General features: G+C 40.6%; 1 protein-coding gene across 1 annotated transcript in view; it reads right to left on the bottom strand.

Moving 5' to 3' along the window:
- Positions 1 to 21,971, bottom strand: part of sipa1l3 (signal-induced proliferation-associated 1 like 3) — a 101,606-nt gene extending 79,635 nt beyond the window's left edge. Inside the window, exon 1 of the mRNA XM_047391701.1 lies at positions 21,737 to 21,971. The gene's annotated coding sequence lies outside the window, so the exon portion shown is untranslated. The remainder of the gene's footprint in view (positions 1 to 21,736) is intronic.
- Between the last annotated feature and the right edge of the window lie 4,699 nt (positions 21,972 to 26,670).

Genomic DNA, 26,670 nt, shown 5'->3' with positions numbered 1-26,670 from the left:
GTGGGACACTGGACCAGCTCTATACCCTCTACAGGGTACTCGAGGGTTCATGGGAGTTTGCCCAACCGGTCCACATGTGTTTTGTGGACCTGGAGAAAGCATTTGACTATGTCCCTCGTGATGCCCTGTGGGGGGTGCTCCAGGAGTATGGAATCGGTGGCCCTTTACTAGGGGCCATCCGATCTCTGTACAAGCGGAGCAGGAGTTTGGTTCGCATTGCCGGCAATAAGTCGGACTTGTTCCCGGTGCATGTTGGACTCCGGCAGGGCTGCCCTTTGTCACCGGTCCTGTTCATAACTTTTATGGACAGGATTTCTAGGTGCAGCCAAGGGCCGGAGGGAGTCTGGTTTGGGGACCACAGGATTTCGTCTCTTCTTTTTGCAGATGACGTGGTCCTGCTGGCCCCCTCTAGCCAAGACCTACAGCATGCACTGGGGCGGTTCGCAGCCGGGTGTGAAGCGGCTGGGATGAAGATTAGCTCCTCCAAGTCCGAGGCCATGGTACTCGACCTGAAAAGGGTGGCTTGTCCTCTTCAGGTTGGAGGAGAGTTCCTGACTCAAGTGGAGGAGTTTAAGTATCTCGGGTTCTTGTTCACGAGTGAGGGAAGAATGGAGCGGGAGATCGACAGACGGATTGGTGCGGCTGCCACAGTAATGGGGGCGCTGTGCCGGTCCGCTGTGGTGAAGAGAGAGCTGAGCCGAAAAGCAAAGCTCTCGATTTACTGGTCGGTCTACGTTCCTACCCTCACCTATGGCCATGAACTTCGGGTAATGACCGAAAGAACGAGATCCCGGATACAAGCGGCTGAAATGAGCTTCCTCCGTAGGGTGGCCGGGCACTCCCTTAGAGATAGGGTGAGGAGCTCGGCCATCCGGGAGGGGCTCGGAGTAGAGCCGCTACTCCTCCACATCGAGAGGAGCCAGTTGAGGTGGCTCGGGCATCTATACCGGATGCCTCCTGGACGCCTTCCTCGGGAGGTGTTCCAGGCACGTTCCGCCGGAAGGAGGCCCAGGGGACGGCCCAGGACACGCTGGAGGGACTATGTCTCTCGGCTGGCCTGGGAACGCCTTGGGCTCCCCCCGGAGGAGCTGGAGGAGCTGTCTGGGGAGAGGGACGTCTGGGCATCTCTGATGAGTCTGCTGCCCCCGCGACCCGGTCCCGGATAAAGCGGAAGACGACGTGTACGAGTGCAACAAAGTGTGAACCCTGATATTTAAATACATGTAAGCTGTATTGTATAATGCTGTAAAGTGTAAAACTATTAAATAGATATGTCTTGGCCAGGTGAGGTGCTCTCAGAATTGTGTAAGGGTCTGTATGTGCATTTATTAGACACTGCATGTTCACAGATCATATATTAAACATTTACACCAACAGCAGCATAAATCACTCTTGGGAACACATCCTGTTTTCTCTCATTAAATAAAACTAATTTTCTTTTAGTGGCAAGCCATCACTTTCAATATTGACCGTCTGCTTCTGGGGGCTTTTAGATCATCCATTTATCTTCACGCTGAGAAGTGTCAAGAAAACAAACATAATTTATCACTGAAGATCAATTAAGGAACCAGTAAATTGATGTACGGACAGAGAAACAATCCCAATGTCTCTTGCAGCCCAGATGGTTAAAGGCTTGTCTGCATGATCACTACTCTCCACCACATTGACCTGTGCTGGACCATCTGTTTAACCAACCAAATAGTGCAAACCTTGGCCAAGTCCTGCCTTATAACCACAGAGTAAGGCTGCTTCTTTGGAGATGGGGGATTATAGTTTGAAAACGTTTGCATATGTTCTTTTAATGTGCTTTTTTTGACAACACACGGGCCAGTATAAGATTCTAACAATATGATAACATTGAGTAAAAACAACCCAGTTTTACAGTAATTAGACCCATATAAAAAATAAAATAAATAAATAAAAAACATCATATAATTGCTTTTATATAAAACAGAAAAAAAGCAGCATGTTGCTAATAATCTCTTAAAAAAATTTTTTTACTGTAGGAATGATAGAAAGTATGAGGTTTTGAACCTAATTTTTTAAAACATGAATATATACCTTGATACCAATTCTTGACAAAACCTGTGAGATGGTATTTGTGAAACCAGTGTTAGCCTGTTGCCATTCAGTACAATAGCTGCAACAGGGATTTGGCCAAAACATGCAATAAAAACAGCTAAGCTGATACTAGATCAAAAACAAAAAACAATTCATTCATTTTGTCAATGTTTTTCTGATTAGATAAAAAAGCCCACTTTGTTGTCTCTTTCACACAGATCTCTCCAGACAGCTCTCTCTTTCAGTGCCAGCTTTAGCCTTTGTTTATTATAAATCTCCTAACAGACAGACATGGGAATTACCCGGAGCACAAGTGTGAGATTAGGACAGACATCAGGAGATGAAGAAGGGAAGGATATGAAACTAGATGGCCTGAATAAAGGTCAAATAGAAAGATGGCCAATATGCGGTGGACACAGAGAGAACTGTTTGGGTAAAAAGGAACAAAAACAATGACTAGGTTACAAATGATGAAGCATGTCTGACCCTGATTCTGTCTGTGACTCTTCTGTGCTTGAAGAAATGGGGAAGGGGGCGGGGGGGTCGAGACGTAAACCTACAATGACAGGGCTGCTGCTCCAACGACTCTCCCACACCACTGAATCAGTCTTCATTTGTTACTGCCCCCCAACAAAGCCAACTGAGGTCGTCACTTTGCACTTCTAATTCACAATAAGAAGGAAAACCTCTGAACGTCTGGCATGCTGAGAATGCATCATAATGGTTAATAAACATCAAAGCATTTAGTCACATTAAAAGTTACCATGTGCACACTTTGGCTTCATTGGAGCTCGGCTTTACATATCGCTCCGCAACCCATACATGCAAGTGAAAAAAAATGAGAAGCGCTCGCACATGAAGAATTTAAAGAACGTGGTCTCATGAGCATGTTTTATAAAGCATAGTGGGGGTGAGGGGGTGGGGTGCGTGGGGGTGGCACTGGACACGTTATGCAGGCAGTAAGCTGGGAGAGGATGAACTAGCTGAAGTACAAACTAGACTGTAGTCAGACCCCTGGGGCCAGAGGCCAGCCTGGCTAAAGCCAGTCTGGAGGGGCCAAACAAACATGGCTGCCTGTCGGCTCACTTCAAACCCCAGCAGGGCTACTTCACTAGTGTGTTTATGACCAGGAAACTGCCTCAAAAACTCATGATGGAATGATCCTCTCCAACAAATGCCCAGTCACAGGGCCAAAAAAGATCCAGAAAAGGCAAATAATCATAAATTGTTAATGAAAAACAAAAACGCATTCAGAAAACATTTCTAGGCATTAAGACAAGGAGCAGCTGCAAGCAAACTATCAGCTCTCTCTGGGAAGAGGATTTAAAGCACTAAGCTCACCGTTTTGGCAGAAGACCCTGCGATGGTGTCCTAAGTGGGTTAAAATGCACCCCAAGTCTCATAATCGCTCCGGCCTCCCCCTCCTTTTTACCCCTTCTTCCTCTGTCTGCCAACAACAGCCGAGGGGGAGCAACTTAAAGTCCCGCATAATACTTAGAGATGCTGAGGTGGAGGGAGCTACAAATTAAAAAGAAAAAAAAAGAGGACCATCGAGTGAATATGCGCTTTAGTTGGGTAGAAACATGGATTAGTAATGTTGAGCACAAAGGGTGAGTTTTTGCTGCCCGAGGGAGCGATTCTTTCCTTTCCGTGGCACGCTGTTCTTTTACACCTTCTGTGATGTCTATCATCCCAGCCTCCCCCCACACACACACAACCCTCTTAACATTTTGCACTGATATTTTACATTGTGGAGCAAAGGTTAACACCTTAGTGATACTATAAAGACAGAAAAAAATATAAATACTGTCCCCATTGATTCCTTACCAAATGCCTGAAGACACAAGCCCACGAACACCCCCACTTCTCTCAGAACGTCACCAGGCAGACACAGAGGTAACATGAGTCCATGGTGAAACTGTAGAAATGTAGCTCCGCGGAGCTAGTACAGTCCCATGCTACAGAAAGAGTGCAGACACTGTTTGCCTGCAGGACTTTGCAAACAGACTACAGTAGGTCCATTGAGACCCAGCTGAAACACAGAGTGGTAGAAACTAACACTGTGAGAAAAAGAGTAGAAGAAAGGCCCGGGGAGGGGGGGGGGGGGGGGGGGGGGGTGTTAAATAAATCGCAAACAGTAGCACAGGTAATTTTTCTTTAAAATGTGTACATATACTCCATGCTACAAGTGAAAAGCAGGCTCTTTGTCTACACTTTCTGGCATCTCTTTAAAGAAAACCTTTACACTCAATGTCACTCTTTACAGTCTTTGTGCCGCTAAAGCACTAAATCCTAATTTGAGGCTACTCCTTCTAGCCAGAAGGCTGATCCGTCCAGAGTGGGGAGTATAAGATCAACAGCTTTTGTATGGAGAAGGCATTGGGTTCAGTTTGGGCACTCCCGTTTACAATGATTAGATTTCATGTAAGGGAATCTACTGATCTACTAAGAAACTAGCATGTTTTGACTGGATATAAAAGCTGTTGAAGCATACAGGAAACTGATAGCGACATGTCAAACATAAATATTAGGGGTGCTTTCACACCAGAGGTGTATGATCTGCTCTTTGGATTGCTACGTTTGGACAGGTGTGAAAGCACCTGGGCAGAGTAAAGTAGCTAACTGTATATAAATATAAATATATATACAGTACAGACCAATAAGTTTGGACACACCTTCTCATTCAAAGAGTTTTCTTTATTTTCATGAATATGAATATTGTAGCTTCACACTGAAGGCATCAAAACTATGAATTAACACATGTCAAATTATATACTGAACAAAAATGAACTGAAAATATGTCTTATATTCTAGGTTCTTCAAAGTAGCCACCTTTTGCTTTGATTACTGCTCCACATACTCTTGGCATTCTGTTGATGAGCTTCAAGAGGTAGTCTGTACTGTACACAAAAAATTATGAATTCTTAGGCCATGTCCACATGGAGCCGAAGATAGCATCCTCACGGATATCTGTAGAAATGAAACCAGGTGCCGTATTAGGCGTAGTAATACCTATGCCACAGCAGTGAGTGGCGCAGTAGTGCAGCAGCAAAGATAAAAAGGTTGTAAGCATTGGTAGATGTAGTTTTCTAACTCCCATTCCGGCTCATGCTCGCCATAAAAGGAGCAAAAGATTTTGGTGTAAAATACACAACAGATGGATTAGCTTCAATATAACTGAAGTCTGCCACTGTTGTTGCTGTTGTTTTTGGCTAGACAGCGCATGAATGTTGATGGAGAGGAGAGGGGAGGGAAGCTGGCCTGCCTCTAGCCGGGTAAGGGGTTGGAGTTATCCACACGGAGCCGTCCACAGAGGGGGGCTTCGAACAGGCTTCGGGAGCAGGTTTTAAGTGTAGTCGGTGTCGCAGCCACTTCGAGCCTCTTTATCTGACCCAGAAGATTTGCGGACACTCTGAAACCCGGCTTTGTGTGGACAGGGCCTTAGTCTCGATGCATGTAATGAAGTCCGGGTTGTGAGGGGTGTTATTATTTGACTTGAAAGTCCCTGATCAGAGCTGATCCAGTTAAAACAGGCTGATTCTGATTTCTTTCAAACTGATCGGTGCAGCTGTACTTCTATCTGAAACAGGACTTAAAATAAACAAAAACAAAACGTAGAGGTTGTTAATGTTGCACAGAAGCCAGCACACAAACACTTGCCAAGGAGAGGCAGGTGGTGTGTACAGGTGAGCAGAGTCTATTCAGAAGGTATTATAAAGAGGGGTTTGTCCTTCCTAAAATAGGATTACATGAGAAAGGTGTGGCTCACGGTGGTAGTGTGTTTGTGTCCTCAAGCTTCACAAATGAACAACCCGTTCAAGTTTAATGAAGACGGGATCTTAGTAAAGGTCTGTCAGTTTTGGGACATGGACGGCCATAGCTTGCCATCTGTGGTGATCTTATCCCATGAGCAGAGAAGAATCAACAGCAAAAATGTTGCAACATGTACACGTGCATTTGCACAGATGCCTGTTCACACCTTTAACTCACTGCATTCAGAGTGGAGAGATCAACCAAATCACTCCTTACAAACTGCAGCACAAACATCAATGCATGTTATTGGGTTTCTAGATGTTAAAATTGTTAAATGTAAGAAAAAGGATCCAAGTATTTTCCCAAATATAAATCTAAAAAATGCATGCATATGTACAAGTACATCTGAAAAAATAAATAAATATAAAAAAGCTCTATTTTTTGTCACTCATTTCAGGAAGTGAAACCCACATATTACATAGATTCATTAAACAAAGAATGACATATTTCAGGCCTTTATTTCTTGTCAATTTTAGTATTACGATTTACAAATAATGAAAACCCAAACATTTCTGTCTCAGAAAATTTGAATATTACATCAGATCAGCGAAAAGGAGGACATTTTTAAATCCATAAATTCCATGTTATACTCTACACAATTGTTTGGAAGACTGCTGACTTGCCAGTTGTCCAACAGACAGTGATTAACACAATCCACAGGAAGGGTAAGCCACAAAAGTTCATTGTTAAAGAAACTGGGTTTTCACTGTATTCACGCATATCAATGCAAAGTTAAGAGGAAGAAAAAAGTGTGGGAGCACTTGGGGGAGCTTCACAAGGCGTGGACTGAGGCCGGAGTCAGTGTATCAAACAAATCCCACATATGGGCTACAAATGTTGCAGTCCTTTGTGTGAAGCCAAAGTCAGTAATGATTTGGGGTGCCATGTCCTCTACTGGCGTCGGTCTACTGTGTTTTCTGAAGCCGGTTCACTGACCAGCTTTATTGTGGTTTTCAAACATCATTCATTGGAATTCATCATTGTCACGATAATGATTAATGTAACTTATAAATGCCAATCCCTGCTCCCTAACCAAAGTATTCAGCTGGTATGTCTCAACCAGTTCTCAGCATCTAGAGTAAGGCTGCACAGTACTTGAAAGTCATGTGACGACATTATTGATACATATTCTAATGATGAAATCAGTTGGGATAAATCCACTTTTTCCTTTCTCCTCCTTTTCTTATCTGTGCTTCCAGCACTCCATCGGTCAACATGCTAGTTTGTGTTGGTCTATCAAATAAAGTCCCAATTTAATGTGCTGAAGTTTATAGTTATAATGTAACAAAAGTTCAAGGTGTATAAATAGTTTAGCAAGGCAGTGTAAATACCAACTAATGGATATAGATCTACTGCTTAAGTGCCAACAATATTTCTTGTTAATGGGAACAGCAGCCTGAACCTCAGGATCAAACCGCAACGGTGAGGGGGAGTGATACATGCCGACAGAGGTCTTCGCCCCTCAAAGCTATCTCAGGCATCTGGACTTAAAGCGGCATCTCTGAGGTGGAATCTGGCCAGTAAAAACAGCTGAGTGAAGGTTCTGTGTGATCCAGCAGAAGAAACACCAACACAACACAACACAATATAGCTACAGCTGAAAGAGTAGTAGCAACATTAAGACTCGTGTGGATGCCACAACCCTAATTCTTCACCTTGTGATCTTAAGTAATTAAATAGTGCAAAGTACAAATAAGCCAAGCTTCATCCATTTCCCTATCTGTGTGTTTGGTTTAAACTGTGGTGTGATTCCAGGGTGTGGTCCTGCAGCCACACGTGCACCCACACCGAGTTGCACATGTATTCACAGAGGTCCATTTGTTTTCCAGTCAGGCAGCTATGGTCTGTAATGAAAAGATTTGACTAATGGCTTAATATTTAGAGCAGAAACGTAGGACAAAAGGTAAAAGGAGGAGATGGGGAGTGTTTAAAGGAATTTAGTCAAGAAGGGAGATATTTGTAATATATTTTCATGACTGATGTTGCTGATTCTAAAACCACACTGGGATCAAAGGCATTATTTTTGCTTTTTCATCTTAATTTTGACCGAATGTGTTTTTTTTTTAATATTTCTTTGTTAATCTACACGACACTGAAAAACCTCCGCCCCTGTAGATCATTGTGCATCAAAGGAGAAAGAATGCATGTAGAGTAGTTTTGTGGCAGAAATGTGTTTAATGGATGCAGCCATGTGTGCTTAGAGATGTTTCAGTTGAGAGAAGCAGAGTTCATGTCTAGTTGTCTAAGTGCATGTCTGGGACAGGGGAGAAGAGAGGTGTTGAGGGTGTTTGCCTTTAGGCAGCAAAGTGGGTCAAACCAGTTTCAGTGATGGGGGATAACAGAGACCTTCCACACACATTCAGTCACCAGGTAGCTGACTCACAGGAGACAAAATATTCGCCATCTCCTTCCTCTTCTGTGTTTTTGTGCTTCTTTTCATTCATTAAGAGACAGCCACACATTTTCCTCCATAGATTCACAAATAGGACAACCTCCCACCATCTCCATGGCTTTCATCTCTCTCTAGGGGGTGATTTATCACATCTTTTTCAATAGTTACTCACATCCAATTTGTTTTGTTTGCTGCTTTTTGGTCATTATTATTTCACAGGTGAAGCCATGGCTGACACAGCGAATGCGAGCTCTTTTAATCAGAGCTCAGCTGCAGAGGTCAATGGGGGGAAAGGGAACAAAATGACAGGATGAAATCCAGGAGGTGCTGGAGGAAATGGAAGAACATGAACAGGCTTTCTTCTTCCAACAAGCCTTCCTTTCAGCCCATCTCTGTATCTGTGCTTCTCTCCCTTCTCTCATTAGGCCATTTCACTCCCAGTGAGTTATCAGCCCATCCGTCTCCTCCTCTCCCACGATGATAACAGCCTCTAAGGTCTGTAAAGAAACACCCAAACCTCTGTCACTTCCTTCTGCCCTCCTCTGCTCCTTGGCCAACACCTACAAACAGTTAACGAGCCTTGCTGCTTAAAGTTTAGACACAAAACATATGAAAACAAAAGCACAAAACATTTTTTGGAAAAACTACTGCTTCAGTTATTTGGCTAATACCAACAATCACCCTGACAACTGATTCTGTAGACATCTGGCCCTGAGACAGAAGAGCACTGAGCACTGACGGAGCAGGCCTTTTTAGTGACCTCTGCAAGGCTTTTGACACAGTGGACCATTTGCTGTTAAAAGCAAACTGTGAGTGTGACATTTTCAGAACATGTCAGTTTGTTTGAAAATTTACTTTCCAACTAAACTCTGCATGTGAAAGCTGAAGGCATTTCCAAAGGTCTTCCACAAGGATGTTTCAAAATAAAAAAAAAACAAATAAAATAGATCTGCCAGACAACGTTATTATTAATGTAAAAAACCAAAATTCTCTATGATTTAAGCAACAGTAGAAGCAATTGCTGTTTTTCTGTTTCAAACTAAAGCAATCAGATCATGTCATTTTGTTTGATTGGACTTGTCTTTAGAGTCATTTTAGTTATGATGTATAAAATGTGTCAAAAGCCCCCTCTTAGATACACACAAGATGATAGAAAAATCGAAGGTAAAATAGGTTTGGTCTTACAGTGTGTGGAGTCCAGCCACACGGCAAGCACAACACACCACACACGAGCAGATTTCACTCACGAACATTCAGATTTCAGACGGGAAATCTCGCAAACCCTCTCGTGATCAAACGTGAGTTCAGAGTAATTCCCCTCCATGTTTCTGTCAACTCCCTTTCTGATTGGCTACACGTCACATTCAACAGGTTGTGTGCTCGTTTGTCCTCGGGGAACATCCCACACGCTAGGATAACAGGCCAAGACACTCCATGTTGAATGTCCCTGATATGAGGTCTGAGCGGTCCAGACATCCTTCTGAGCAGACCAGATCACGCCTAAAACACCAAACACGGCAGGAATATCTCAAAAGATTATTTTAAGAGCCATCCAGGTTATTGGGGCATGTCAGTAGGGGAAGATCGGGTCAAAAATTGGCATAAAAATCCTGACCTTTACTGGTTAAGTAAAAAATAAAAGATTAAACATTACACTGCTACTGTTTTCAGGGACACCATCAGCAGCGCCTGTAGAATAAACAACACATGAAAGCAAACTAATTTCACAGTCTGCTCGGGGCCAACAATATAGCTTAAAAACATAAATCCTTACAAATGTTGTAGCATTCTGTTAGATGTACATCAAGTCTATCTCTATAAATCATCACTCTTTAGACATTGATGTTGAATTTTTAACAGTATCTAAAATGCCAACCAGAGGTATTTTGTAGCAGCAGATGTGCGTTTTTGTTGACTTCTGTTGATAAACTTTCAGACCTCGAACAGTTCAGAATTTGCCCAAATGTAAGAGGGATAAAGACACTGTTGCAATAAAATCTTTGCTAAATTTAACTTTAAATAAATAGCTGATTGGTACATGTGCTCGTAGGTACTCCTATAAATGACTAGAATTTCATGGGGTTTTTTTCTGAAAGCAAATTTGTAACAATACACATCAGTCCGTCATTGGTTGAGCGGGGATTCGATGATAGTACACACGTAGAATAAACAATATAATTCATAACAAACAGCTCTAACTTGAATCTTTGTGAGAAATCCCCTTATGTTCCTCTCATAATGACCTACTATCTATCCTGCTCTGTCTCATCAACATCAAACAAATTAGCATTCCAGACCCTCTCTGAGCAAAGCAGATCAAATGAACTTGTCTGGAAATAACCCACTAAATAGCGTCCTTCCAAATCTGATTTGGAAATGAGCAAAGGAAAAAAAACGCATATTTTGATACAGTACCATAATAAACTGGGGAGGAAGTATTTGTGGAATGACCACATGCTACACTCAATTAGCATTAAAACAATGCGCCTACAGTACGCACTAATAACTTGACATTTTAGATGGAGGGAAACACTCAAGGGAGATGTTACGTGGATGAACCTCAAGCATGTTTGCAGGAATAAAGAAAAAAAATAAAGAAGACATTTACTTGAAATACACTAGAGGATAGAACCTGTATATAATTCTTACAGAGATGAACATGTTTATAAAAGCAAAGGATCCTGCTGTAGCAGAAGAAAGGGAAAACATGCATATCCATCCACATTTCCCGCTGGTGTTACGCCCTTTAGTTTCAACATGCTGCTGGTTCCTTACCGGAAACTACAATGAGCTCAGAAACTATTTCAACAATGCGTGGACAAAGAAAACCGTCAGGATCTCAGCTGCACACTGAAGATGCACTCTATGACATGGTTCTGATCTTGAAAGGAGGGATATTACTCATCTTTTGTGAGCTAGTTCTTGGTCTTCATGACAGATCCGAACATCAGTGTTTGGCCACTTCTTTCTCTGATGCTTAATGTCTGACTCATTTCAACACTCATCTCTGCCACACATGAATACTTTGGTATGGACTCACTTCCTGTCCTGACAGCTTGACCTCCGATAGGCAGCACAGATGCAATGAACAATGCCAGCAAACATGGTTAATGAGATACACAGACAAAATGTTAGCTACACTCATATAAACCTGGCAGTTTTAAGAGTGTTAAATGGACTGAATAATTACAGTGTTATGTTTATACAGTGATTTTCCCTTGAAATTATGGGTTTTTAAGCTTTCCTACTCATTACTATTTTTGACTGCTCATTTCAGACAAGTTTCATGTTTAATCAAAAGAATGTTTATTTCCAGCTGACAGATTTTTACTTTTTTCAGTCTCTTAGACTTGATTTTTCAGCTTTCCTGTGTCCTGCAAAGGCACTGGCCAGTATGACAAACGTCAGTAAAAATAACAGTTACATGGTATATCCATTCAAATCAAAAAATCTATGACATATTGTAATGATGATTTAAAAAGAAAAAACAGAACAGCAACCAGTATTACTTCTGATGCTAAACAAGACATTGAGTATTTGTTTTATTAATGTTACCTTTAACCTTTATTTTGACTTAGATAGGTTTTAAGCACAACAACAAATTAATCACCTGCTAAATTTACCAGCAATAGAGATAATCTACAAAAGTGCTACCTCCATCAAAAACCTGAAGCACATTTCTTCCACTTTAATGTGATGTATGTCTTAGAAAGAGAAAACAAATCTGACCAGTCTGCCAAAATTGAAATAACCAGGTCAGACTTCAAAGAAATCCAGAAATCAGTACCGGCCAGGAAAAGCGGAATCAGTGCATCTGAACTTAACCCTGCAGGTTTAAAATGTATGGCAGAACGTTTTAGTGGTTTTGAAACCCAGAACTTTTTAAAACGCTGATATACCTTCATACCAGTAACCAGCAGTGATGGCCTAGCTCATTTGTAAATGTGTGACACTGGGTTAATTTGATTCTCTCAGTCTATAAACAGATGGAAACAGAATCAGCTGTTTCTTTATCCTGCCAGGAAGGATTTCCTGTTTGCCGAGCATTTCTCCCATACTAGCATATGATAGAGCTCTTTGTGGAAACACGACACCTGTTATTCCCGTGTGTAAAATCTCGATTGGGGACGAGCATGAAGCAGATATAAGAACACACACTTCCCCTTAGAACACCAGACAAATCCTTCAGGACACAAAACAAGAAGGCTGCTTGAATGGAAACATAACACCGAAAGGTGACAGCTGCCTTTCAAAGATCCATAAGTGTCCATAGCTAGGAATGTACATTGGAACATTTTGTGGGAACAAAGATTGTCTGATGGAGACCAAACGAGACTGAAGACCTAAATAACTCAAGAATCCTAACCAAGAGTTTTACAACACTATAACAGAACATCTTATGTTTCATAAAGAGGCATCTATGGAAGAGAGTAGCATCAAAAAGGGGGAGCGGTATAATGGAGATTTGCCCATTTAGATTGGCTTAGGGGCAAAGTAGGCCCAAAGCAGATGCAGTAAGCCAGATCTGACTTTATGTACAGATTATTATTATTATTGTCTCTGCTTAAAAAAAAAAAAAAAAAGCACCAATAGATGCGGAGCAGGCGCAAGGATAAAGTGCACGACCCATGTAAAGAGGCCTTAGCCCTCAACTCAGGCTGTCGTGGGTTCGAGTTCCGGCCCGTTGACGGCTACTGCATGTCCTTCTCCCTCTCCCCCTATTTCCTGTCAACTCACTTTAAAAAACAAATAAAGGCCACTAGCACCAAAATGTTTTTCAAAATAATACTTAAAAAAAAGCACCAATGGATCAGACAGAAATAGATATTATCCAATTTTCTGAAGGTTAAAATGTGAATTTTTTTAATGTTTTCTGTTCATTAAATGCACACACAATTAAGAACTCCCATCATATTTGGTCTCTAAATGCATCCACCAGAAGCATGTTCTTTGTGCACTTTTTTACTTCAACAACAATGGGATAAAGGTTAGGGATATGTGATTTGATACATAAATGGGCATCATCTTGCACTTCCTTTTATTTTGTGTTGAATGTAAAAGAATTAGCTCTATTAAAGAACCTTTAGCACCTAATATCCCTTTGTTTAATAACGTCCTTAGAATAAAAAGCTGAAATTGTTCAAAATCAATATAAGCAGGTTAGACCTCAAATAAAAAAAGAAATAAACCGGAATCAGCCAGGAAAAGCCTTATTGGTGCATCTCTCCACAAAGCCATCTGTTTAGGCTTCAACTTGCATGATTAGGTAAATATGCTTTCTTCAGTGGACATCAACAAGGCTTCCACTTTTAAAAACCTCTAAACAGATGCCAACACAGGCCTGGTGACACCAGTTTAAATACACCATGTTGTCAGGGTGTTACTTTGTAGCCAGCGTATCTCTTATAATCTTGTTGAAAGCTTAGCGTTAACTCCGGTAACACTGTTAAAGGGTGTGCTGAAGGGCGATGAGGCTTCTCTTCCCAATGTGTTCCTACCAGTATTGACCGCTAGTAGGAAACTGGCCAACCTGTGGCAAGGCAAAGCATCCTCAACATCTGTGTTTATCCTCTAGCTAAAACCAATGGGCTATATTTACTCTGGTCAAACATGTCTGGCGGCACAGAGGAGCAGGGAGGAAAAAAAGATGTAGTCTGGTTCTTAGCCTGTGCTGAGACTGTGAGGCTATTCCATCTGATAGCCAACCCAGTCAAATACAATCCTATTTCATCTATTTACATGCAGGACTGCAAGTCCATGATTTAACAGCTTCCATAAGGGTAAGACACTGATTATAAACAACACCTTGAGGGGAATTGTCATTTGGAAGAAGTGGGAAGAAAAAAACAAGACAGGGTTGATAGATCTACTGCCTACCTAGCAAGTGTTTCATAGCTGCACAAAAGGCCATAAAGCAGAGCCTCATTTGAGAAAAATATTGTGTGGCCTTCTGTTTCTTCAAATCTCTGACCTCTTGACACAGTCATGAATACTGACTTATGGATAAGACTCTCAAGGGAAGAAAATTCATCAGAGAGAGTGGGGGAGGGACTGCTATACTGGTTATATAATGCCGTTTCATCTTGTACACCTGCTCCCTATCTAACCCATGGGCATGACACAGATCTAGGGAATTGAATTAACTGTACACCAAGAAGCTGGTTTATCACATTTAAAACATATAGAACACCCCAAGTGCCACAATTTTAACAGCAGAAAACGTCAAGAGTTAGCCAGAATTGAATGTGAAGAAGTGCATAACTGCCACGCATTCAGGTAACATATCTATTCCTAACAAAGCAATGTTTTATGCACATCCCTACTGAACCACAGTGTTACATAAATATGCACTGCCTTACATAATTACCAAATAAAATGGAGTTTTCTGTTCTCTTTGCACGGACGCTTGCTTTCACCCACGTGATTCGTTCTGATATTATGGTATCCTCAGACTGCCTGGTTAGACGAGACAAATTTCATCTAAACATAAGTATTATATAATGATTTGCATAAGTGTCTGGGGTCCTTATTTATTACTATGTCACTGCTTTATACAGCACCTTAGAAAAGTATTGGAACCCCCTTTTTACATTTTGTCACAACAACAATGCAAACCTCAGATTATTTTATTATGATATTATATAATAAACCAGTACAATGTAGCACATAATTGTGAAGTGGAAGGGAAATAACCCATGGTTTTAAAAAATGTTAATAAACAAAAATCTGACAATTATTGGTTGTATTTTGACTCCGTCCCCTTTGCTCAGACACCCCTCAATAAATTCTTCAGAAGTCACAAAACAAGGGTGCGACAGTGGTGCCAGGTTGGAACACATGTACGCAGGTCTTGGTCCTTGAAGCACCCTGTCACGGGTTCGAATCCCAGCCTGATGACCTTTGCTTCATGTCATCCCCCTCTCTTTCCACTCACTTAAAAAATGAATAAAGGCAACTAGTGCTGCAAAAGAAAAACAATTAAAAACAAAAAGAAGTCACCAAACTAGTAGACAGATTCAATCTGCATGTAATTTAATCTCAGTATCTTCTGTGAAGGCCTCACAGTTCTGTTAGAGAACATTAGTAAACAATCATCCTCATATAGACAAAGCAACACAGCGGACAGGTCAGAGAGAGGGCTGTGGAGAAGTTTAAAGCAAGCAAGGTTATAAAAATATAACCTAGTTTGCACAATTCAAAGAGATCGGCTCCATCAATCTTCTGAAAATGGAGAGTACAACACAACTGCAAACCTAGAATGACTTGGCTGTCCGAGCTATCCGATCCACAGCTGAGGCAGATCTTATTCATGAGCTCAACAAATCTTCTCTTTGTGAAAGAACTTTGAACTTTTGGCCTGGATGCAAAACATCATGTTTGGCAGGATAACTATTAGTGCACATCACCTTGAGAATAGAATGCGCAAGTTGTAATAGGATGGTGGCAGCATCATGCTGAGGAGATGCTTTACTTCAGCAGGACCAGAGAAGATGGGCAACCCTGTAAGAACACCTGCTGGAGACTGCAAAATATATGAGGCTGGAGGTTCGCTTTCTAGCAAGACAACAACCCCAAACACACAGCCAGAGCTACAATAAAGCATGATGATGTGTTAAAATGCCCAAGTCAAGGTCCAAGCCTAAACCAAGGCCAAATCCCGTGGCTACACTCTCCATCCAATCTGACTGAACTACTTTGGAAAGGGTGTCCAGAATTGATTGCCTGTATACATATAAAGCTGGTCAAGGCATATCCCAAAACACTTGCAGGTTTAACTACAGTGCAAGGTTTATCTACATTGACTCAGGAGGTCTGAATACAAATACACTCCATACTAAGAACATGTTGACAACAAGGCATCTCTGATCTCTTTCCCAGTCATCCAATACTTTGCATTGGTCTACTACATAAAATCCCTAGAAAATATGTTTGTGGTTGTAGTGTGACAAATGTTGAAAAGTTCAGGTAACACTGACCAAACAAAAACAAGGGATAAATGATTTATAGCATAGGGCAGATGACACATTTATTTAAAATTTTTTGAAGAGAAGCAGAAAGAATTACAACCGTAATCAAGCAGAAATACTTGCTGGCCCGAGTCAGTTAATGTCATAACTGCATTTCAGCCCAGCAAGGAGGAAGCTGTGACGGCAGGTGTGATAGCTTGTTGAGTAACTGTCAATGTGGCTTTAAACTGTTCATTTACGAGGAGTATAAGGGGAACCGGATTAAAATGCAGCTCAATAGAAGATGGCTGTAAGTAGTCTGTAATTTTCAGGTTAATCAATAATACTTGCAAAACAAGGGAAATTGTACATGCCTGTCTCCTTGAAATGCACCCTTGTGCAAACACACTGAGGCTTGAGTACGGACCTTGACATGGACCAGATGGTATCCATGCTCTAACGGTTTGTCCTCCCACTCTGACCTGACGGGACACATCCATGATCATGATAGATGGTGTGTGAGTGTATTGTTGGGACCCAGCCATGGATTTCAACATTAAACTCCGGTACGGACTTTTCTGGAACTTTCAAAATAAATGGCATTTAACTGACTTCCAGCAACTGAGGAAAGGGGGGTAGCAGCAGACTTCCCATGATCCCTCTGTCTGAATAAGAGCACACCCTCTCCAACAAGTCGATCTCTTCCACACCGGTGTTCATCGGGATAGGAGGGGGACAAAGCGCGCTAATGTCTTTTGGTGGCAAAAAGACATAAACTCTTCAAACTGGATCCAAGAGTGTCATAAGATCACGCGATCATATGCACAAGTTAAGTATGAGTGAAGCACTGTTTGTGTACCCGGTGATTTCATTCATAAAGAGGGGAAATTAAGGTATAAGCATTGTTGACTTTCTCTCCGAGCCCCGCAGAGACAAACGGTGTTCGAGAGAAACCCTTGCAAAGACGCGGTCTCCCAATCTGGAAGGAAGACAGCAGAGACCACCTCACCGTGTTAACCCGTGTGGTCAGCGGACAGGATGGGCCGCCCAGCTACAGCTCCGGAGCTAACCCTTTTATCCACAGAGCGAACGCACCTTAAAACCCCCCGCGAAGCTACCGAGCTAACCGCTTGTTGACTGTGGACATTTCTTCAAACTTCGCCCCTTGGACAACATTTCCTCACCATGGTCAGAGGTTAGGGTTTGGGCAGACTAACAGTTAGGATGAAATGATCTGAACGTTTTCATTCTATGAAGTTTGGTTTTGTTTGTGTGAAACTCTGCTATCTTAGTGCTAGCAGGCTATCTGCAGCACACGTGCCTTGTTTGTATTCTGTTTTTAAGTTAAGTCAAACTTTACTTGAAGGGTGATTTTAAACAGAAGATTGCTCATAATGCTCCGTCCGCGCTTATGCATTTTAACCCTTTTATTAACAGTATTTTTAAAGGTGTGTGTTTGATTCTGGTGCTAAATAATATTTACCCAGAAAGGTTTAGTCTTCAATCCAGTAAATAATAGTCCTTAAACATCATTTACTAGATTTGACAACTAAGTAAACACCATTAAGCCCCATTTCTCCAGAAAGATTTGGCTCGTTTCCAAAATACTCCCTTAATAATATTTCTTCAAATATTATTTCAATAAATAAAGGCAGCTAATTAGACACCATTGAGAAATGGTCATCCAGAAGGTTGGTTTTATTCAGCAGATCATTATTTAAAACATTATTCTATTAAAATAATATTTTATCTGATCTTGCATTGTGAATTGTTGTCTAATTGTTTGCTGATTATTGTCTAAGTTAGTTCCAAAACTAACTTAACTTCATTTCCAGATTCTTCAAGATAATCCTTGGTTCTCAAACATAAACATTGCATGGTAATGTTGCATCACTCTTTTTGGTCATGATTTCAATCATCTTTAATCAACTTGATTATATTGTACATAGTCCATTAGTCTTCATTATTCTTTAATTCTGCTTGGTAGTTTAGTTGGATTGTTTTAACATAGTAAAGAGTTTGTTGATTGAAATATGTTTGACTTTGAGTTGACTTATTTTTGTTAATAAATTCTTGTATTTTAAGAAATTGTGTGAATTCATTCCATGTGTGTGCAGAGTTTATGCTGTTCAATAATGTCAGAGCTCGTCTCACACCTTTCTATTTTGTCCTAATACCATCGCCTTACTGGGCTGGTATTCACAGGACAACCCTTAACAGACCCAAATATTATTTGATAAAATATTAAAATATTAATATTAAATAATATTCTCAGATTCATAATCACAACAGTATGTTTGTCCCACTGCATTCTGAAAGCACACACCTTCTTTATAACAACCTTTATTTAACTAACGGATGTGTTAAAGGATTATCTGGAAACCTGGCAAGAGATGATATAACAAGCAGCAGAAGGGGTGCTAAGGTGTCGCAGCTGGGAATCAACAATTCAGGGGGGCCAAAAGTAGTTTTTGTTGCCTTAATAAAATCATTACAAGGGACACAGGTGGTAAATTTTCACAGTTTTCCTAAAAAGATGGTCATCAGTGCTAGTCAGTAAGTTTAAAAAAAAATAATTTTCATGAACAAAGAACGAGAGGAAACAACTTGTGAGTCATTCATGCAAAGATATAACCTGGTGATTCAAAGCAATGTTTACAGGCAAAAATCACTCAGGTGGCCCACATCCAGCTACCTTTGAAGACAGCGTTCTTTGTTCCTGCAGCTGCTTGCAATGAAACACCAAACTAAGTAGCAGAAAATATGAGATGTTCAGACTGATTCCAGACCATAAGCAACTGTTATCTGGCACCCAGTGGAGACAACTACAAGCTGAAGGCTAGAGGTGCTTTACCATACTCTGTGACATCAGGTCAAAGTTATGAAAATAGATAATGTGACAACATTGTAAGCAAAAAAAAATAAAAAAATGAATCAGGATCAAACAGGAATTACAAAGGGGAAGATGTTACATTACTTTCAAGTGAAGAAAAGTGAGGTTTATATGCATGAATGTGGTTTTACTAAAATGTACAACAATGATGTAGCAGCGAAACAATATAAACTGACCTAAAAAAATAGAAAAATCTAAATTTTGTGTTAAAGAAAATGTGAATTTTAAGACTTGTAGATTATTTCTAACTCTTGTTTCAGTTTCACACAGACCAGCTTAATCTTTTATTTCACTAGAGTGATGCAGTGATTAGCGCTGTTGCCTTACAGCAGGAAGGTCCCAGGTTCAAACCCCAGACTGGGCTCTTTCTGTATGAAGTCTGCATGTTCTCCCCGTGCATACCAGGGTTGTCTCCACTACCCAAAAACATGACATTTATGTTAATTGGTTACTTCCCCTAAGGTATGTGTGTGTTTGCGTGCATGTTTTGTCCTGTTTGTGTTTCCTTGTGTTGCCCTGTGATGAACTGGCTTTAAAAAGATAAAAACTATTTCAAAATGACAGGCAGAATACTGAACAATGCATTATGAAAAAGACTACCACATTGGCACAATATCTTTCAAATCTATAACCGATGTTGAAGGTTCTAAGTAGATCTATTTTAACAGCACTAGGAGTTTTGGAAGATGTTTACCACAAACTCCTGATGTTTTTAGCGATCAAAGAAAGCTTGCACGGACACGCTAGTGCAATGTCTAATACTACACAGTTTATGTCTAATTCACAACAGTTTTCCAGCAGTCAGTTTGAGGCACGCTGCGTTGTCAAACAAGTAGAGAGTTTAAAGGTAGACAGAAAAAAAGTTAGTAGCCAAAGACTTTACAGTATCTTAGAAAAAAATCAACGCAATAACAGTGTGCACATTAACAAAATGACACAAGGTCAGAATAGACTGGCATAATATATCGGAAAGTATCAATATCACAGGATCACTCAACACAATATCCAATATTTAACAATAATATCACTATCGCGTTTCTAACATCATAATGGCTATTTGATCTAACTGTAAATTTTCAATTTAAACATTTAACACTGAAGTTAACACTGGTTTTAATGGTGAAAATATATTCTAAAACAAAAAAACCCAAATCATTTGGCTGAGTGAAAACTGTATTACAAATTAATTCATTGACATTTATTCTAAGAACCAAAAAGGTAGAACATTGATCAATGCTGCTTGGTAAATGTTTTACAGCAAGAGCTAAAATATTTTTTTAAATAAACATTTTTTGTGATTTTGAGTCAGACGTTTTCAGGCTTTCAATACAAACTGAAATACCCTAGAATTTTAGCTTTTAAAATGCTGTAATTTTTAACCTGCACACATGAGCTTGGTGTAAATAGAAAATTATTTTCTTGCTCTTTCAGATGAAACAGAGCAAGATTGTGTTTGTTCAGTCATACAACTTTTAAATATTATGCTAACATACCTCCAAAAACCAGAGTTCTAAAGAAACTGGATTTACAATGTCCAGAACCACCTGAATTCCACTTACAGTGGACTTGAAAGCTTGGTTATACCTACAGCATACTCACAGGTTTAATCATTAATAAAAACATGTTGTGAAACTTGAATATCATAGTCACTTATTTCTTGATAATCATCATTTTATTAGTTCCAGATGGAAGGTAAACAGAGTAAATGGTGCCAAGATTATGTACAGTGCAGCAATGCTCTGCTGCTCCTAGGAATCCATCATCATACTATTGGTCAAGGTGCCATTTCCTGAGGAGAATACAGCAGCAACACATGGGATTTCAATAGAAAAGACACGTAGAGGCATAGTCTCCCCTTGTTCGGTCGGTGTAAACACACACACGCACACCTGTGCAACAATGCGTTTGCAACCCCAAACCTGACAGGTGAACCAACGGTGCATGTCCACACACGCACAGGAGCTCCTCCAGTCCTGCTTTTACTACAACAATTAAAACGTGTTGCACGCCCTCTCATGACAAACCACAGCCGCAAACAACCGTTTAACCCCGCAGCCCAAACATTTGTCACGCTCCTCGCAGCGAAGCGAGCATACAGCCACCACAGCTTCCCATTGCGGCACAACTACGCGAAATTGAAAGCTCGTTTCCAGGCTAACTTAGGAGCCTACCCCCGTTCCCAAACAAAGCTCCATTGTCTGGAACTTGTAGTTTTTGCCATTTTCCCCTGGCCCTCGCAACTGTGATTAATTCATCCGCAGAAAAACTACAAAACCGAATTCTATAGAACCCCAAAGAGCATGCGCACTGGATCATGAATGATCAGAGAGGTTGTAGAGTATTTTGTAGTAAAATAAATTACCGCGGGTAGCGGTGGATTTGAAGCTCTCTGTTAACTCACAGGTCTGAGTGGAGCTCAGAGCGGGGGTAAGAGCCTCCAGGTTGGACTGAGGGACAAACGGCTGAGAGGTAGTACAGAGACTGACTGAAGTTGTGCGGTTCAGCTGCCGCTCGGTGTTTGCCCTGCTCGCTAACGTTCAGTTCTCTCGTCACTTTTCAGCTCCTCAGAATATCTGCCGCAGTTCACCTAAAACAAGCCAAAGAAAGCCACGGATTTAATGAAAACCTTACCTAAAACTCGCTCCGGTGTTTCTGTTAGTCCGTTAATAATAACTCCCCAGACGTTGGAGGAAACAGCCGTTGGTTCACCGTCAGTCTCCAGCCTGTTCTCCGAGCGAGACGTTGCCAGGAATGCTCACCCGAAACCACGGCACAAACGGCGCCCGCACTCCCACTGCGCTTGCGCAGACACATTTGCTGCAACACATTGATAGTACCTAAAGGGGGCAGCACACCACTGCTGCTATGGTGACTGTAACCAAGTAAGGCAGGACGTTAACATACAGTATGCACTAACCTTACATCTCCATTTACATTTTAAGTTAGAAGTAATTCTATTTCTTCTGTTTATTGTTGTATTCTTTCTTGTGAGAGCTTTAAATGAACCTTGTTTTAAAATACAGCAGCAAATGCCTTTAATGTATACAGAAAAGGCCCTGAATGGAACCAGAAATGGAAAAAGGTCAGTGAACGTCTAGTCAACTTAAAAAAATAATAAATTAAAATAAATACATTATTGATCTATTCATCCAAATGGTCAAAGTGAGTTCTATTTCAACTGAGCATCTATAATGAGTGAACCAGATACATTTTTGCTGTTTTTCTGCCGTCTCTTTGAACCAGGATGTTCCAAATTAGTTCCCAACTGTGAGAGACATGATTCACCACTCTTAAAATAATATTCCTATGACTAAAACAAATTTTCCAAAAAAGTGCATAGTTCAATTCTTCGTACAAAACAAATTACATTTAAAATAACCAGAAGTACTCGTACTCGTAACCTTCCGCTTCATCTGGGACCGGGTCGCGGGGGCAGCAGACTCAGTAGAGACACCCAGACGTCCTTCTCGCCAGACACCTCCTCCAGTTCCTCCGGGGGGGGAGGGAGGGGGGGGGGGGGGGAGCCCAAGGCGTTCCCAGGCCAGCCGAGAGACATAGTCCCTCCAGCGTGTCCTGGGCCGTCCCCTGGTCCTCCTCCCGGTGGGACGTGCCTGGAACACCTCCCGAGGAAGGCGTCCAGGAGGCATCCGGTATAGATGCCCGAGCCACCTCAACTGGCTCCTCTCAATGTGGAGGAGCAGCGGCTCTACTCCGAGCCACTCCCGGATCGCCGAGCTCCTCACCCTATCTCTAAGGGAGTGCCCGGCCACCCTATGGAGGAAGCTTATTTCAGCTGCTTGTATCCGGGATCTCGTTCTTTCAGTTATGACCCAAAGTTCATGGCCATAGGTGAGGGTAGGAACGTAGACCGACCAGTAAACGAGAGCTTTGCTTTTTGGCTCAGCTCTTTCTTCACCACAACAGACCAGCACAGTCTGCCCATTACTGTGGTAGCTGTACCGATCTGTCTGTCGATCTCCCACTCCATTCTCCCTTCATTTGTGAACAAGACCCCGAGATACTTGAACTCCTCCACTTGAGTCAGGAACTCCCCTCCAACCTGAAGAGGACAAGCCACCCTTTTCTGGTCAAGAACCATGGCCTCAGACTTGGAGGAGCTGTTCTTCATCCTAGTCACTTCACACTTGGTGCAAACCACCCCAGCGCATGCTGTAGGTCTTGGCTACAGGAGGCCAGCAGGACTCCGTCATCTGCAAAAAGAAGAGACAAAATCCACTGGTCCCCAAACTAGACCCCCTCCGGACCTTGGCTGCGCCTAGAAATCCTGTCCATACCTTTTATGGACAGGACCTGAAGTGTTTCATTCAAATCAACAATCTACCTTGCAGATCAGGCATTATTTTCTGAAGACAGATTTTTCTTATACTCATTGTATGGGTTTTCTGCAAACAGAAGTATATTATTCTACCTATCAAGAATAAACACTGTGGACTTCATAAATGGATTTCCTCAATGTGATTTCATATAATTATGTTGTAGTTTTTACAGTAGTTGTAGTTGTAGATATCTTGTCAACAGAAGGAAACTTATGACTACCAAAATGCAATTGTAGCAATCTAAAATTTTATTTTTTTTATATCACATTACATTTCACAAAGATAATTGTAGGTAGAATAAATTTACTCTTATATAACCAGAACTGAAAGGCTACACTACACTAATATTTGTCTGGGAAAGAGGGATATATTGAGGTTTCTTAAATGTAGATTGTGACCATATTCATCTTGAAAAGGGATATTGAACAATGGATATCTACATTGGAGAGCATGGCTAACTATTACAGGCATATAATTGGATTTAATTAAACATAAAATGGATTTAAATTGTAACTGATGCTACATCAACAGATTGAATTGAATTCTAATCCCTCCCAGTCCACAAATTGGTAAATAGCACCACCTTGTGGTTAGTAACCATTATTTGTCCACTAACTGATAGAATACTATCAGATTAGTCTACATTTTTATTGCTGGCTGACACTGACAAAGTTTAGTGATTTAATTAAATTGATTTATTATTATTCATATTATTAAATACTCCTTTTACATTAATTTCTGGGGTTTTTTTGCACTTCGATTTAATGTCTGCATGTATTTGTTTCACTTTTTAAAGAGCTTGCTTTCTATTGAAATCAGAATCAGCACAGAATGAGATTTATTAATCGACAAGTTTGTGCATGCAAACAAGGAATTTTACTTACATTTCACTTTGCTGTCAATGAAGACATTTTAAATATAGATATTTAAAAAAGGAAAATAAAAAATATAAGTTTTTTGGCATTATATATGAATACAGTGTTTTTACAAAGGAAAAAAAAACATGGTTGAATTGTGCAAGTATCCATGGTGTCAATCTGGCCACTCTGACTGTTAAGTGTTTATTAGAGAGGCAGCCTAGGTAAATAAATGGCTGGCGGCTGTTTTTTGCAAATAGTGCTCTGTAGCGCCATCCTGAAGACAAAAGTCTAAATAGTTTGTGTCCAGGATGTGTTGGGTCTATAGAGATGTTACCTGCACTTTTCCTGACCCTAGGCCTTTACAAGTCCTGAATGGACGAAATGTCACCTCTGATGATCTTCTCTCTCCATTCAAAATGGTACCCCAAAGAAATATGGTATAAATAAAAGAAAGGCTGATCGTTTTCTGTAGCAAACAAAAGTAAAAAAAAAAAAAAAAATATTGAATGGCACACCTTAATACCCTGATAAACACCTACATATCTGCCATTTGGTTTTTACATTACGTTTGCTGTTGAAATACAATCAAAAAAGACTAAAATACTTGAAAAACTCACAAATTTTCAAGTGCATCAAATGCTTAATTATAGGCATTGTATAGTCTAAGGTGCCAACATTTCTATTTCAAATGACAGTCTAAAATTAAAAAAATTAAAAACTTCCTTTTCTATGTTTAATTGCTTACCTGAAATTTACAAAACCTAAGCCACATGTAAATATAACTGAAAAATCCCTTTCTTGTCATTATAGGGTATTTAACAGCAATCTTCAGCTTCTTTGCATTGTGGGGTCTGGTGCCTCTGATCTTTCTCTGAACAAAACACTCTCTATTGGATTTAGGTCAGGAGAATTTGCTGCCAATCAGGCACAGTGATTGGTTATTAAAGCTTGTACTGATACTTTTGGCAGTGTCTGGGAAAATAAAATCAACATCTCCATAAAGCTTGTCAGCAGAAGGAAGCAAGAAGAGTTCTAAAATCTTGAGGCTGTCGACTATCCTGAATATGGACTTGATAAAACACAGTGGACAAACTACACCATCACAGTGGAAACATCACACTGGACTTCAAGCAGCACTGATTCTGTGCCTCTCCACTCTTCTGCCGGTCCCTTGTACCTTGGTTTCTAAATGAAATGCAAACTTTACTTTTCTTAAAGTAAAAAAAGGCTTTGGACCACTCCCTATTCTTAGTCTAAATAAGACTTCTTCTTTAGGAGTGGTTTAACACAATAAATTTGACCGCTGTAACCCATGCCCTGGAATGCTCTGTATGGGGGATCTCGAAGCACTGACTCCAGCTGCAGTCCACACCTTGTGAATCTCCCCCAAAAAATGTCACGGTTTACTTGAAATTGGACCCCACAATGCAGGCGAGCAGGCAGCGTGATGGTAAGTGAAAAAAAGGTTTAATAACAAAAACTCACACTCAGCAGGAGGTAGGAACAAAACAAACAGGCAGGCATGACATGATCAAAAAAAACAAGACTTGGTTTGAGAACAAGACATGAGCATGAGAGATGTTTCCACGATGACTAACTGAACAGGTGTGTATATATGTGGAGTGAAAACCAGGTGGAGCAAGGGGACAGATTAACTTGGACAGGTGAACCGAATAAACTTAATTGACAGACAGAACGAAACGTGGCTGCGGCAAAAACAGAGACTCTTATATACAAACAAAACCAAACTTGACAAAACATGAACAAGACGACAAAACTAAAGCATGACCAGGAAAATAACAGAAGCATGATTCAAAATCTAAGAAGAAGAATAACAAAAGAACGAATCAAAACCTTAACTGTGAAAAACATAAGAAGAAACCCGAAACCAAAAACCAAACAACCCCAAATCATAACAAAAAATTGTATAGTCTTTGCTTTACATTTCTCTCAAGACTGTTTGTCACTGCTGTTTGTCCACCTTTTTTTGAACACATTCTGTCCTTCCATTCAACTTTCTATCACTATGCTTGGATAAGGCACCTTGTGAACAGGAAGCAATTACCTTTTTTATCTTACCCTCCTTGTGGAGGATGTCAGTGACTGCTGTTACCACAATTGTGTAAAGTAGGCCATCACATCACATGGTCATAGATAACATTTCTTGATTTAAAATCTTATTTGGCCTTGTGTAATTTTGCATTTTCATGTGTAATTTCATTTTAAGAGTTTTAAGCCGTGATCATCTAAATTAACAAAAAACCTCTTGAAATATCTCTCTCTTTGTGTAATGAATCCATGGTAAAAACATGTCTCACATGTTGAATTCAATTACTGAAATAGATACCTTTCCATGAAATTCTAATTT

Source organism: Girardinichthys multiradiatus, chromosome 18 (assembly GCF_021462225.1).
Source record: "Girardinichthys multiradiatus isolate DD_20200921_A chromosome 18, DD_fGirMul_XY1, whole genome shotgun sequence".
Lineage (NCBI taxonomy): Eukaryota > Metazoa > Chordata > Actinopteri > Cyprinodontiformes > Goodeidae > Girardinichthys > Girardinichthys multiradiatus.
Note: the sequence above shows the minus strand (reverse complement) of the source record. Positions and strands in the feature narration are given on the sequence as shown.